General features: G+C 36.8%; 1 protein-coding gene across 2 annotated transcripts in view; it reads right to left on the bottom strand.

The window, feature by feature from the left end:
- Positions 1 to 13,891, bottom strand: part of LOC117407255 (ephrin type-A receptor 6) — a 206,473-nt gene that overhangs the window by 149,717 nt on the left and 42,865 nt on the right. The window lies entirely within an intron of this gene.

The raw sequence follows: 13,891 nt of genomic DNA, 5'->3' as shown, positions 1-13,891 counted from the left end.
GCAATCGACTTGTCATATTACCGTCAAACTATTATTGATTCATAATGAATAAGTGATGTTATTGTCTGTGATTTTCTGCAGCACTGGGTGCAGTAAGGACAGTCCATATATTGGTTCCAGCTACATTCAAATCATAGGGCTCTCGCTGAAATATACACTGGAATATATACAACAGCAATGACTGCATCTGTAACATAGGGACATCGGATTCTTTAGTAGAATTGTTTCTATTTATATTACCAACAGCATGTTTGCTTCTCAAAGTTATAGTATTCACTCCAAATTGTCATTTGTGTTTGTTTTCTCTCAGGAAAAAAAACACCAATTATTCCAAAACAAATTTAAAAAGGAGCTATTTACTACCTACAAGAGCTTAAATAGAATGGCTGAGTTTCATTCTTCAATGTACTAATGACAACTTGGAGCGAATAGGTTTGAGAATCGAGCTCACGTTGCCTTAAAAACGCAATTAAAAAACAAGCCACAAACCCAGAGATCAATTATTCAAACTTCAATATAAGCTGCGCTGTTAGTTTATAGATTTTCTAAACGAGCATTAGTAGTAAACTAAAAAGGAGTTGAAAATCTTATTCAAAAGTTCTGCTCACAGAACTTTGAATGGAACTGTGTAACCACTCCTATGTGTCCTATATTTTGTTCCACTATCCTTCTTCAGTTTGTTTGTTTGTTTTATCAGTCACGACCACATTATGCTTGAGTTTTCACCCTATGGCCCTTCCCTTTGATGTTGTTTCTTAGTGCATGGTCTAGTGAGCATGCATGCATATAAATCATTTAGAAAGCTTGAGAGATAACCACATAATCCGTGAAGGGGTTCAAAGTAGAACAGGGCAGATCATCATCACCTTGAGTTTTGTACAGTTTTCAACAGTTAACCAAGACAATGCACCATGCACCATGCACCAAAGCCTCTGCATTGATGTGCTTGCCCACCAAAATCAGCCGTGAGGAGTTTTTTCAGATGCATTTTTTTGCTAGAATTGTTAGTAAAAATAGCAATAGAAAAGTATACAGAAAAACATAAATACTGTATGAGTCCCTGATAATAAGAAATGTAGTATTATGGAAATTATCCCTAAACTGAAAAAACCTTTGCACCCTTTCTCTGCATTGTCAAACCAAGTGATACCTTTCATGTCCTATAGCCTTTTCCACAGTAATTGTTTGAATGAATTCCATCAAAAGATGCCAGATATTAAAAAAACACTTTCTGTACAACTTCAACATCCTTGTTCATTTTTTTAAAATCGACTATGTGGGGCCATCAGAGTTATTAAAGGGTTGAACATCTGTATAATGGCAGCAGCACATCTAAATTCTAAGAAAAGGTGATAAATAAGAACAGGCAACCAAGTGATAAACCTGAGGCCCTCTGCTCAACTGGCTGGCTCCCTGAGTTCCCAGGTGTGGCACCCCAATCTTTTCTTGTTTTTCAAGCATTGAGATGCTAACCTGTGTGTGTAAGTTGTAAACACCCTCAAGGTCACAGAAAAGAGTATTCTTTTATTTTAGTGAAATTGACTCACTAGATAACAATAACAAACAGACACCTGCTCTAATTAAATCCAGTAAAAACATCCCAATAAGTCAATAAACTTGGAGGAAAAATGTAATATTGTTAAAAGGACCTAAAAAAAAGGAACTATATTAACATTGAAGAAATAATTGATGGACTGAATTGGCCTACGGGAATGGTCAGTTCTGTGTAAAGGAAAGCTTTAATTGAACAAAGATCTGAACTACGGGACGGCTCCCAAGCCCTCGCCCTACTGAATCAGCTCTGTGAAATAAACTGAATATTCTCCATTAAACCAACGCTTATCAAGAGTTACAGAATCTATATACTAGGGAATATAATACATGTAATTGCAGGAAGGCTGATATGTAAATGCAATGTAAAAGGGTGTTGTTATACGTGGCTTCATAACAAGAAGGGGGTCAGTTTGATATATTATGATAGTGGTAACAAGCATACAATGATAAAATAGTGATCTGAGAAACTGAGTAAAGGTGCTGGAATAAATAAGAATAAATGAAATGGGTGTTAAGTTTATGTACCGTGAATTTGAATTAAAATAAATATTTAACAATAGATTGATAAAGAATTAATTATGTTTTTTTTAAAATATTGTTTTAATTAGAACTCACTGAATTTATATTCTAATATTTCATATTCTAATACGACACTGAACAGATTTTGGAAATATGTTTGGCCAAAAAAACAAGCTTTCATTTGAGGATTTTCTCTTCCTCCCTCAGATCATAACCTTCAATCGTATTCTAGATCATGCAATTCAATGTTTAAATATTGTATATAGAGATATTTGTTTCACTTCTAGGACTGCATATACAGTAATATTAATAACCTCCTTTTTAATTAACAATCAGTGAAATGAAAGCACTCAGTGTAAAAATAATATGACAGAGAGTTAAGTGGAGCAGTCATCCACAGCCTCTTTGCATTCTGTTCCAGTCATTGAGGACTGCTAAATGTTTTCGTTCAGAGAATCAATAGGGAAAAAACAAACATAAAAAACCCCATAGATTCCTGTTTCACTCCAGCCTTGCTGGTTTCCTTTGCCCTCCTGTGAGTTTCTGTAATTTGGGCCCCATGAGTTTAGAGTTGTGTTATTTTGTTCAGATATAAAAGCTGGTTCGATGCGGTAGGGTGCTTTTTAGTCAATGGTTGGCAATGCATTAATAAATCAGGAAATGTGCTTCAGGGATTTAAGCTGCAGAACACACCCATACTGGGGTTTATGTACTTGCACTTGAAATGGGTCGCAGGTGATCTGATTTTACCATTTCAACACAGAGAAGCCCACAGGAATAAAAGCACCACGCTGTGATAGGTTTGATTACACAAAATCCCCAAATCCATTCCAGCAGCAAAGCTATTGGATGCCTCCACTCCTTTCTCAGACACAACACTCATTTGTTAACACAGCATGTTGTACATGTTTATTTGGATGTCACGCTATTAAATTGTGTTTAAGATAAAATACTGTGCTGTTTAATAACGGCTGTGTTCCTTGCTAATGTATGCTTTAAAAATTCAGTAAAATAGATAACAGCCGGTACTCTCTCATCCATGGACGTCTTCCTGAACTGTTCTTCCCAAATTTATTAACAGCTTTGTGTAAACTTAGTCGCGTCTTGCACTTCTACTAGAATATAACACACACATAAAACAACAACACAAAACATTGCATGGCTTGTTGTATTGCACTCTGTTCATCTGCATGACTCTTTGTCAATTTAAAAGAGAGGTTTTTAATATTACAAGCTTGTTGTTACCATACTGTCTTTTATTTAGGAGTAATATACATACAATATACATTATTGTTAGTAGAAGTCACATTACTTGTATTATTATTATAACAGGACTGGCACAAACCAATCCAGTACTGTATTTGATACTTTAATATTCACTTTACAAAAGCAAAACATCCTAAACAGCAGCCTTCATCCTGTAGGACACATAATAGGACAAAACAGTAGGTATACAGTACAGTATGTGCTGGGTTCACTATAGTATAGACTGAGCTCTGCAGCATTCTCCATGATGAGCATGTGAGTCTCCACCTGATAATGTCAAATCTTCTGAAACAGCAACAGAACTGAGAGGCTGAATCTGCTCCCCATGGTCAGTCAACCAAGCCTGAGGGTCAAACCCAGCACCTCTCTTAGTCTATCTAATAAACCTGTCAGCATATCTCGGTAGACAGAGAGGCATGCAATAGACCACATATATGGAGTTAGGAGGTGCCTCAGTTGGTTACATATTAGCCTTGGTTCAAACCCAACTATTATTCAGAGACGTTTTCAGTGTGGGGGTCTAAAAACTCAGCAATAAAATGTGAAACCCCACTGTGAATGTATGACTAACACTAAAAATGTGTTACTACTGTTTATAACTTGATCGATAAGGCTTTCATAATAATGCAGTGAGCTTGCAGTAACGTGTCATGGCAGCATAGCTGTTGCTGGAGGAATACCCCTACCAGCTCGTAAGCATGCTGGCATGTTATTACATTGAGATGAGTCCCTTGGTAAAATAGTCCTTGTTTTTGAGTACAGAGTGTAGGCAGGGACTTATAAATACCATTGGAGTGGTTGGAGCAATGACAGCAGCGCATCAGAGCTAATAGACTAGGGAAAGCTAGGCCCAGGCCTTTAAAGTAAGAGCAATAACCCTACAGCAAGTACCTGTGCCAGTGATTGACAATGCAACACTACATATGTGATGTCTAACATTTCAGGTTACAGCTGGACATTGTACTGTACTTGGCATTACACAAAAAAAGATGTATTGCCTTTTATATTTCCAATTGCTTCACTAATGCAACAAAATAATGCAATGCAGTTGGTGCTTATAATGCCGTTTCATGCAGCAGTAATCAGTGCCCAGATAAATAAAAAAATTGCATTTATCACATTTATACTATCCCGAAGAAAGCCATTTCAGTGCATCTGTGATTTGTGAAAATATCTGCGAGTTGTATTATTGTTTAATCAACTGTGGCATTTCCTATTACTTTCCTAAAGGGTTAGAGTTTACAGTCATACTATTAAATGCAAAAGGCCAGATTACGTTTGCTTCAGTGAATTCAATTTTACATTTTGTATTATACATATTTTTACTTCTAAGAATGTTTTTTTGCAAGACCTGCAGTTCTATCTGTAATTATAAAAAAAAAAAATAATGTGCTCAAAACTATTTTCATTAAGGTTTATTGTAATACAATTTAATAAAAAGGATCAAGTTTATAAATGACCCAAAGGAAATATGCGGAACAATGTTTCATACAAATGTATTATAATGAAAATCACCCTCCGTGTCATAATAAAGAGCCTATGAAATGCCTTCATTTTAATTTGTTAATGTAAATGGAATACGAGAAATGAATTATTGAATGTTCCTGTATATTACAATCCATACTCTAATTCAGGAGCTGCAAGTGGATTACAAACAAGAGAAGTGCCTAGTGGTAACTGTAAGAGAAAAGAAAAATAGTTTAATTTAGATTAGAACCCAGCTGAGTACAAAGTATGAGACTGTGCCCTGAACAATTTACTGTGTGAGAACCAGGATCCTGTTCACAGAACTAACGAGATAGTAAAACAATATTCGGTTTTATGAAGAAAACAACGTTTTATATGAACAATACATTCTTAGAATGCTGTTAATTAAATGTGAAACAGTGTGGAGCAGTTAAATAAAGATCAAACTTTGAAAATGCCCTATTAAAATGATTGCTATTAGGGCATTTATAATACAGAATGATTACTGTATCCTTGTAAATGTGGCATTCCCTAATGTTTGATTTTCAGGATGCTATGTAGGTTATGTTCACTTGATCATCAGTTTACAGAATGTGTATGGAGTTTTAAAATATATTTACCAAATCAGACTTTAATATTACTTTACTTCCAATTTACAGGGGACACTTTAGATAATCAGCATAATACGATGTATTTCAATTCTGTTACATATCCTTTAAAGTGTGTTCTGCATGACTCTCTATTGTTTCTGCTTAGATCATCATGCATACTAAAGGCGTAGTTAGTGCCATCCATCAGACAGGACAGACATGAACAATCAGGTTTGTTTGGAATATGACCCTCTTGTTCAGCTGTACAGCCTGGTCTGCTCTGTATGTTGTTCCAAACACTTGCTCCTGCTCACATCCAACAACTGGAGCCTGTCCGGGTCTGTGCATCTCACGAAATTACATCTTAACTATTCCAGGAAAAATAAATGCTTCTGAAAAGAATTTGGTTTTGCCACTTACCAGCTAGTGCTTTTGATGTGCTTTTGAGGGCAGCAGTGCTTTTGAGGGCAGCAGTGTGGAGTAGTGGTTAGGGCTCTGGACTCTTGACCGGAGGGTCGTGGGTTCAATCCTAGGTGGGGGACACTGCTGCTGTACCCTTGAGCAAGGTACTTTACTTAGATTGCTCCAGTAAAAACCCAACTGTATAAATGGGTAATTGTATGTAAAAATAATGTAACTGTATGTAATAATAATGTGATATCTCATAACAATTCTAAGTCTTCCTGGATAAGGGTGTCTGCTAAGAAATAAATAATAATAAATAATAATAATAATAGTTGCACGGTATGTGCACTTGCATCCAAGAAGCTGCTATAAACACAATGTCAAAACTCAAAGACTGACCTGGGTGGACATATTTCAAATGGAAATGTAGAATACACAGTGGTACAGTACTTCCAGCACTCAGGCAATGAAGAATATAGTATAACTGCTTCACTGTGATGAATCTCTCCCAGGAAAGGAACTATGAGATAAAGTGGTGGGCAAAGCAGAGCTGTGCTGGAGAAAGCACAGGCACCTCAGGATGTAGATCTGATCAATACTGAGGCGTTATTGTAAAGCTATAAAAAACAGAAAGATGCTTTTCTTTGTGTTTCGTTTCCTTTCAAATTGAGATGTCTGGGCATGCCATGAAGCAGGCTAATACTTTTTTTTACACAGCAGCAACTCTCCTCCAGCTAATGCACACAGAAGCAGTTTTTGTGTTGACTTTTGTTTCTGCTATTGACTAATCTCAAGTTACTGATGATAACCACAATGGTGAAAATCTAGAGCTTATTGGTATTATAGAACAGAAAATAGCATGTGTATAGTCAATAATTATAGCTGATACACACATTATGTATGTAATGAAGTGTATGAACTAAGTTTTGGGAGGAAGGACCACCCCCTACAGACATTACATCATCCAATATTGACCAATCAGAGCACTATAAATAGACTGGTAGCTTACCCTTCTATTGCGTTTGCTTCATCCACATCCCTCTGCCTCCCCCAGCTCCACCCTTGTAGCTCCACCCCCCTGGCACTCTCAGTTATGGGAGGTCTACTGCCTCGTCCAGCAGGCCAGGTGATGGACCCTCAAACCAAGCGGGTTTGAGGCGATTATTCATTTTGTATATCGCATAATCATCAATAAAATATGAATTATTCACATTTCTGTGTGGTGGGGGTTTGTCCTGATCTACTGAATTCAACATTGTTTTATAGTTATACAGGTCGTCATGTCCAATAAGGTGAAATCTTTTCAAGGTTCTACTGTTGGCAGGTAGCAACAACATCACAGGAAATAATGACACAAATTAAAAAATATATATAAATACAACATGGATTTCAAAGTAGATTAAACAAATTGTTGTTATTAATGTGGTTAGTGAACCATAAGCTGAAACGAGTGGTTTAATCAGAATCTGCAAGTAGAAGAAAAGAACATTCTGTATTCTATCATCTAAAAAACAAAAGGTGCTTGAGCTATATTGAGTGTGGCCTGGACATTTGCCTGCATTTTGTAAGATGAGAAGAATAGTGTAATTAGTCTGGGAGACTAGAAGCTCCTGTATTGTGTATGGCTTCCTGAATTTACTCAACCATAGAACTTTCATCAGCCAATCAGGATTTCCCATTAGCAGGCACTAACCCAAAGCAGATTACAACAGAACGTTTACATAGAAGATCTAGCTTTAAAGGACACAGTACATATAATATGTTGTAATTCATATTATTGGATATCAAGCATAAGATATAATGAGACAGAACCACTCAAGGAGCCTCGCTAACACCTTGAGTAAATGAATAATAATATTCACCATGCCACACCACACTTAACACTAATGATGTGTTCAGTCAGGACTATCTTGTGTTAAATATCCACCTTTATTATAATACAAAATCTTACAGCTTTCCAAAAGCATTGAACCCAAACAATGGGTGAAGAGAAATAAGTAAAGTAAAAATAGCTGGAGCACAGCCTCATCCTTCAGAGCATCCCGGTGCCGCCTGCCAAAAAACAAACAATCAAATAATAAATCCCGGTGAACAAAAAATGTCAGGCAGAGGTGAGGCGGTGGTGGCTGGGGAGGAGGTGGTAATTAGAAAGCATGGCAGGACTGAGTTTGCAAAGTAGGTTTATATACCTTATGGGTTGATGGGAACTTGCCGGTAATTGGCTTGTAGATTGGCCAATGCATGTTCTAGGCACTTATATTAATGGTACTATAGATTTCCTGCCTGAAAACCTTGCAAGCTTTATATTATTGGATCCTGACCACTACTATCATTCAGGTTCCCTATGAATGTTAAAATGTTAAAGTTTACAATAGAACAATACAGTGGAAAATCACATCTGACTAAATGTTGGTAACAAACAAGGAAAAGGCTGCTTTAATCACAATATTTGTAGTTTCTTCACAACCCAAATGTTTTTTGTTTTTTTTTTAATTATGGGGTTTTTACACACAATGTCCTTCTACAGCCAGACTACAGCATGTTTTCTAGTCTTAAACAGGTAGTAAAAGGTACTAGACCACTGCATTTTTCTCAGTATATTCTGTATAGGTTGTCTATGCATGTTTTTATAAACTCCATCCCAACTGAATTTTGCTTCAACATAATAACCAGCATCTTGCATGCGGTCTAAAACATTAAGTTAAAAGCAAGTTAATTATACTGTTTAATGATGGGTACCATAAAACATATGTTAGCTGCAGATATATGAAGCTCAAAAGGGAAACACAACAGAAGATGTAAGTGAACTTAAGCAAGCACCAGGTACAAAAAAATGATGTGCTGTGCAGTACTTAACTCAACACTGCTGGGGCAACACTGCTGGGGCAACACTGCTGGGGCAACTTATGTGTTTTCAGTTTTTTTTTTCTTCTTTAGTACAGAAAAGAAAAAAACATTGGTTAGTAGAAACAAACCCTGGGTGTGGGACACGAGGCTGGCTTCAATCAGCCTCTCTGTTTGCATTCAATCCAGTAATTAGACCGTATGTAGAAAATGCTGAGGGAGTAAAACACTGCAAGAGTAATGTGGTCACCCGAGACTAGAGGGAGCACTCTCTGCACTGAACCCCTCACAAAACTAAAAAGAAGTACGTGCTATTCAAATAGCACAATTGCAATGCATTTTAAGCAGATGAACGGTGTACATTTTTGGTAGATCCAGTATAGAGGGTGAGTGTAGCGATCCTTTGGACTGCCATCACCTCTCCTTGTGGAGTGCATCTGTTTAATGAAGCAGCAATATATTGTTTTACAATCCAACACAGGGAAACAGAAGATGTTGATGATGAAAAAACTATTTTCAATTAGGTTCACGTCTCATGTGCAAGTATATGTTCTTCTGTTCTGAATCTGAAAAGATATGAATCACTCAGTTATTACCTGCCAACAGAAAATCAGATCGACTCCAAAACTAGACCTACAGTGTTCACAATGCAATAACAATCTGTTTGCAAAAGGAACATTGTGAGTAACAGCAGACAAGCCCCCCACCCCCAAGGGGAAGTGTCTTGTAAGTGATTTGTGGGTGCTAATGCTCCATTGAAATAGTCATGCAGTTGTCATTGTGCCAGAACGCAACTAAGGCTAAATTCTCGCGTATCAATCATTTATTTTTGTTGGGGTCATAATACAGGGTTTCCATTTTTCATTTTGTAGTTGGACAGGCAGGTAAAATGTGAGTTCAAACCCATAGCTACGGTATGTTTGTGGTATACAGATTGATGGATTACAGGCCTGATAGACTGAAGGGCTTTTACTTTTGTCTTACCCAGTAGGTATTGATCTAGTAGTGATTAACTTGTCCCCCACTGCTACCCTCAATTAGACTGAATATCCTATACACTGACCGTATTTTCCTCACGGTAAAAACATGGCTAATTTCACAGCATTCCCCATCAGTGACTTATCAAACACAATAAAAACAAAACATGCATGTAAAAATAACAACTGACACATGAAATGTCCCCTTCTTGTACTGGACAAAGTGATCCTTAGCAGAAATATTTATCATCTTTGATGCAGCTAGTGTCTTTTTTCATTGAAGACATTTTAAAGACATTGTGCAGCTCAATGTGTTCAATCATTTAACGGAAACTAACTAAACTGGCTGACAGGTTCCCAAATGCAGTGTAACAGTGCGTCATTTTGCACGGAAATTATGAAATCCATGATAACCATAAAAAATACAGCCTTAACTATATATATATATATATATATATATATATATATATATATATATATATATATATATATATATACACATTCACAAAGCATAACGGCATGCTAAAACAGCCAGTTTAACACTGGAACTTATCATTAATACAACAAGGCTAATCAATGTCCAAGGGATGACCAATTTAACGAGCAGTTATGGATTTTGTGATCACATTGCAAGACAAATCAGTATACAATGTTGTATCCATTTCTCTGAAAACACGTTGGGACGTGGTAGAGTACATAATGTCAGCATAGGCAACACACGTTAAAAAAATAAATAAATAAAAAGGCAGAGCAGCAATCCCCTGCCTACTCTATGTCATGCATTACTAAACAGATCATTTCCCCTGGAAGGATCATGCAAGAACACTGAAATAAACACAATTCATCATTTTGAGAAATAAGCATTAAACACAAATTAGCCATCTCTTCAATTTTGGGAAATGTTGTGGTTACAATGTTCTTGCTCTCAGCCAATGATTTATGAGCAAGAGCTGGGATAAATGTATTCTGAAAAGGGCATGCAGATTCATTTGGAGCTATTAGAGCTCAGCAAACACATAATTACGCCTCAGTGTTAAACTTTACAGATTATTTCAGCCAATCATGATCCAATGAGTGGTTATTAGACTATAGTAGCACTTTTTAATCTATAAAATCGCTCCCTGACAATCAAATACAATCCAGTCAAAAACAAAAACACATTTCAAATGGATTCATATACAAAACATAAAACGGTAATTTGTTGAATGCCTCGCTACGTTCTAGTCACCCACAGCTGTTTTTACTTGACCAATGGCTTCAGAGACAATCATACAAGAAAATGAAACTCGAGTAAACACACTTTACATTCTTTACAAAGGCACTTTACATTCTGTACAGCAGCCATGTTCTGTACAAGCACTACAAACAGTGTGGCTAAAAGTTGCAGAATCAACACATATGGTATTGATTAATGCCTAACATGTACCTCTTACTGAATGCCAATGGCGTTTAAGAACTCTGTTAAGCCTTTGTAGATGTAATAGGGCAGCTTAGTTATGATCTCCAGTGTCAAGCTGTGTTTAATGGTTTGCTTATTCCCTGTTGCTGCTGTTCGTTTTGAATTCCTGTGGACCTACAGTATTTAGAGTCTATGCTAATATTGACTTGTGCTATGACTGACATTAAGAACAGGATACCAAAACAATGTAAGATGTTTGTATTACATGGGGTGTCAGTGGCTTGCATTGATTTACATTGATGTTTCCTACTAAATCAATTTCTCTAGGCTTCATAAAAAGAGCCCCACTGATTTAGTTTTCTGCCGTTCCATTGTGACCTACAGCCAGACTTCCCACAGGTTTCAGAAGGGTCTTGACAGACCATGGATTTCAAAACGTATGACTGATTTATGACTCTGTTGTAGATGCATTAAATATAAATATAATATGAGCCACATTTTTTGTGAGCTATTCAATCTAATGTTCATATTATTTATTTCTTAGCAGACGCCCTTATCTAGGGCAACTTACAATTGTTACAATATCACATTATTTTTACATACAATTACATTATTATTTTTTTTTTTTTTACATACAATTACCCATTTATACAGTTGGGTTTTTTACTGGTGCAATCTAGGTAAAGTACCTTACTCAAGGGTACAGCAGCAGTGTCCCCACCTGGGATTGAACCCACAACCCTCCGGTCAAGAGTCGAGAGCCCTAACCACTACTATGCACAGCTGTGGCCATATCTAAGAGGACACACCCAGAACACACCACTGTTTATATTCTACACTTTAAACACATACTGTATATACCAGACCTCTGGGAAGTTTGACTGATTTGTGTCAACATAGAACAGATAAAACAAACGTTTTGTAGAGTCATCCATTTACACCTTGCACTGTTTGGCACAACGTACTGTATTTCAGAACAGGCTTTCAATAAATATAATGCATAACCAGCCTACCCCAATGTCAATGAATGCTACATCGGATACACCACTGAATATTACTCACATTAGAAACAGATGAAGCTAATAGTGCAAAACCTGCTAAATCAATTGCTGATGAAATAGAGTATAATGAAAGTTTATTGAAGACTATGTTAAAACAACAGAGGGGAGTGGGTTCAAAAGTTAATAATTGATAACTCGAGTGTTAATGAACAAATCACTATGTAGCATTGATTTTGGCATTTTCAAGAGGTCGTTGTGGCTATTTTGTTATTAAATAACCGTACTAATGTGATTTCCGAAATTATGTTGATTTACAAAATAATGTTAATATCTTAACGAGTAGTGCTTCTTGCGACTATTTCTTTTGTTTGCATGGGAATTTAAAAGCAAATCCATGTTAATTGTTATGAGTTATCAAGAGTTAATTTGCACTTAGAAAAGGAGGGTTTTAATTAATGAAAAAGTACATAACTCACTGTCACAAAGACGGCCAGAGTGGGTGGCGTCAGACCAGAAGCAGGGAGTAAACAGACAGAGACTTGGAGTTTGGTGGAGCTGAGCGAATGGTTTCGCTCAGCATTTAATAAAACAGCACAGAAAATAAAAGGGTTTAACAGACAAAAACACTGGACACGGCACTTGCGCCAAAATAAAGAGACAAACAAAAACGAACACACACTAACAAACAGGGACGAACAAACACGGTGAGTAAAGCAATATTTACGTTCTTTCTTTCACTTTTTAGTTTCTCCTCTCTCTCCCGTTCTCCACTCACCAAACACCTAACCCCCAGTGAGTGAAAACATGCAGCTTTTATGCAGTTGTACCGAGATTCGATTGCTAGTCAATCATTCAATTGGAATCTCGGTACAACTGCACGTGAATTAATTAAAGTGCAATTCCCCGTGCTCACATATTACTTTTTACTTGCACGTGATGTGATGTGCCATCCCCGTGCCTAAATACAAATATACAATTTACACACACGTGAAACACAGACCGCTTATATCCCGTGTACCAATGCCTATACACCAACATTTACACACAACACGTAACATATAACATACACAGGGGGGGCACTTTGCCACACTCACCTTGAAACAGTATTTAAGTCATTTGAAAATCACTTGCTACTAAAGCTGTCGTTACTACCGTGAGTTCCATACAATAACGCTGATGTGTGAAAATCCCCCAACGTGTCTAAAGACAGTTCTTTTCACACTTGAATACCTTTTTTGTCTTGCATAACACAGCTTTGCAGATCATAGATCTCCAAAAAGTCATCTTTCATTATTGCTTTTCAGGAGAACGGTTTACTATGTGCTGAGTTAGTAAGGCTGGAGCACACCTTTATAACCAATGTTAATCATCAATTATTTAAGTATTTAAGCATCATTATCTCTGTTCCTTTGAAAAAATAGAAAACAAACAGTGGAGATGTGCAATATTCTCTTCAGCAGAAGTACTCTGTTTTAATATGCGTTATTTTTAGATGAATTCACAAGGTGTAACCTTACAAGCAGTCTATCGGGGGGCACTAGAATGATGACGTAAATGACATGTAGTAGAAGAAGTGACCATTACGTATACACTAGTAATTTGTAGTGCACTATATTTTTAAGGGTGACGATGGAGAGTAGCAGCAATGAATGAATGTTATTGATGATTGATCACCATGGCTTTGATTGCAGATTTGGGGTTTACATTCATCAAGCGTTTTAGAAAAGAATGGTCTGAACATAGCAACCACTTTTAATCAGTGGGCTGGTGCTGTAACAGGGCAACTTACATTCATATTCTTTGGAGAGCAATCCAAACGCTATTGTGGGTTGCTAGCCGCTTTTTAACCAGATCTATTCTACTGTAAAA

Source organism: Acipenser ruthenus, chromosome 8 (assembly GCF_902713425.1).
Source record: "Acipenser ruthenus chromosome 8, fAciRut3.2 maternal haplotype, whole genome shotgun sequence".
Classification (NCBI taxonomy): Eukaryota; Metazoa; Chordata; class Actinopteri; order Acipenseriformes; family Acipenseridae; genus Acipenser; species Acipenser ruthenus.
This window is presented reverse-complemented; position numbering and strand designations above follow the sequence as displayed.